General features: G+C 37.2%; 1 protein-coding gene across 1 annotated transcript in view; it reads left to right on the top strand.

Annotated features, from left to right (window-relative positions):
- Positions 1 to 1,602: 1,602 nt before the first annotated feature.
- The window catches only part of LOC119596599 (integrin beta-PS-like), a gene marked incomplete at its 3' end in the record, with an annotated part of 11,405 nt that continues 10,507 nt past the window's right edge, over positions 1,603 to 2,500 (top strand). The window contains 1 exon segment of the mRNA XM_037945918.1: positions 1,603 to 1,967.

A 2,500-nucleotide genomic window follows, 5' to 3' on the forward strand; every position in this document is an offset into this window, starting at 1 on the left:
ATATATATATATATATATATATTTTATATATATATATATATATATATGTATGTATATATACACAGGACTGTCACGACGGCAATTTGAGTTCGAGGTTGAGTCACACCGGCCGTCGCGTTGTTTCCTTTGGGCAAGGAACTTCACCTCGATTGCCTGCCTAGCCACTGGTGGCCAAGCCAGCTCAAGTCAGTGCCGGGTAAATAGAGATGGTGACTCGATAAAAACACCGGGCGGAAGGCAATGGCAAACCACCGCTCTAAATTGCTAAGAAAAAATCATGGAAGCCCATGATCGTCAAGGCCGCGGTGGCCGAATGGTTAGAGCGTCGGACTCAAGACTGTCACGACGGCAATCTGAATTCGAGGGTTCGAGTCACCGACCGCCGCGTTGTTCCCTTGGGCAAGAGACTTCACCTTGATTGCCTACCTAGCCACTGGGTGGCCAAGCCAGCCCAAGTCAAGTGCTGGTCCCAAGCCCGGATAGATAGAGAGAATAATTACCTAAAAAGGTACCACCGGCACTCTCCGTGGAAAGGCCGCGGTGGCCGAATGGTTAGAGCGTCGGACTCAAGACTGTCACGACGGCAATCTGAATTCGAGAGTTCGAGTCACCGACCGGCGCGTTGTCCCTTGGGCAAGGAACTTCACCTTGATTGCCTACCTAGCCACTGGGTGGCCAAGCCAGCCCAAGTCAAGTGCTGGTCCCAAGCCCGGATAAATAGAGAGAATAATTACCTAAAGGGTAACACCGGCACTCTCCGTGGAAAGGAACTGTGGACCCTACCACGTACTCACTCCAAGAGCATCACAACATGAAAACTACAATTAAGTATCATGCTGTGACCACGGCGGCTCAGATATGAACCTACCGTTAAAAGATGAAGATATATATATATATATATATATATATATATATATATATATATATATATATATATATATATATATATATATATACACAAATATAAATACACATACATATACACACATATATAGATTTGTGTGTATATATATATATATATATATATATATATATATATATATATATATATATATATATATATATATACACACACGTGTGTGTGTGTGTGTGTGTGTTTGTGTTTAGAAATGTACTATGTGTGTGTGTGTGCGATAAATAAATAGAGAGATAATTACTACTATAAAATGACCTCATTTATTGATTTTAAGATAAGAGATTTCAAATTCAATTCATATTCAAGGACTTTATTCCATCCTCACAATGAATATTTATTTATTCATCAATTCATTTTTGCATTATAAGGAGAGAGGGCTATTACTGAATGACTGTGCACCCTTATTTGGCCCGGCAACGCGGAGAAGCCGGTACGCTTATGCAGCCAAGAGCACCGGGGAATCGGAAAAGGTCGGGGTATTTTTTTCTTTTCATTTCATAACGGATAAAAGAAGCAAACTATCGGATCGTAGCTGAGGTTGCAATATTTCAGCACTCTATTCTGAATTCAAATACAGATGTCGTGTTACCTGAGGTTCAATAAATATCGTGTTTTTTTTTCTTTTCTGCCTCTTCTTTTATATATTCTCTATCTCCATTTATCGGGCTCGCGTTGATAACCTTATCTAATCTCGTCTTCCAGTCGATTTCAGTCGTTTTCCAGAAGGGAAAAGGGAGACCTATTTTGATTTCGTACCAAGGAAACATCAGCGTTTGTTTTGTTTTTCATATATATTTCCCGTCAGCGCATTCGATCTACATTAAACAAAGTGAGACATTTGCCATCAGAGAAATCTTTAGCGAAAGTTCCGTAACGCGACTCCTAGATAGCCGGCTGTGATAAGATAATAGAAAAGATAACAACTCCACTTCCTAACAGACAGAGAGGAGTGATCTAACACCAAAGTTTGAAATAGGAAATATCATGTGCCACAGCATTCGAAGTACAACGTAAGGACGGCTACAGCGTAATAAGAAAACGGAGACGAAAGGTAAGCCTACAACGAATATATCTGCCGGTGTGATTTGATAAAAACAGAACCTCTCTCTCTCTCTCTCTCTCTCTCTCGTTATAAAGAAAAAAAAATCTATCTATATATAATATAGACATATAATACATAATATATATATATATATATATATATATATATATATATATATATATATATATATATATAATGTATACATATATACACTTATTCATGTTCTAAACATATTAACTATAATTCTCTTTTTTTTTAAAAGAATAGAGATGGACTATTACATGAATGATGATGAACAACTTCATATATTATGTAGATACAAAAGTATGAATGATATTATTATCAAAAGCACGACGAATCGGACATAACCTGACCGATTTGGTCTTTCAGCCTCTATTTTCTCTCGTGACTGAATTTCTTTTTTTTGCTCTTTATATTTATCTTGTATAAATTGTTCATATTTCAGTGTTTAGAAGGAAAAGAGACTATTCGCGTAAAGGAAACACAACTGTGAATTTTCTACTTCATCAATTAAAAATTAA

This window comes from Penaeus monodon, chromosome 38 (genome assembly GCF_015228065.2).
Source record: "Penaeus monodon isolate SGIC_2016 chromosome 38, NSTDA_Pmon_1, whole genome shotgun sequence".
NCBI classification, from domain to species: Eukaryota; Metazoa; Arthropoda; class Malacostraca; order Decapoda; family Penaeidae; genus Penaeus; species Penaeus monodon.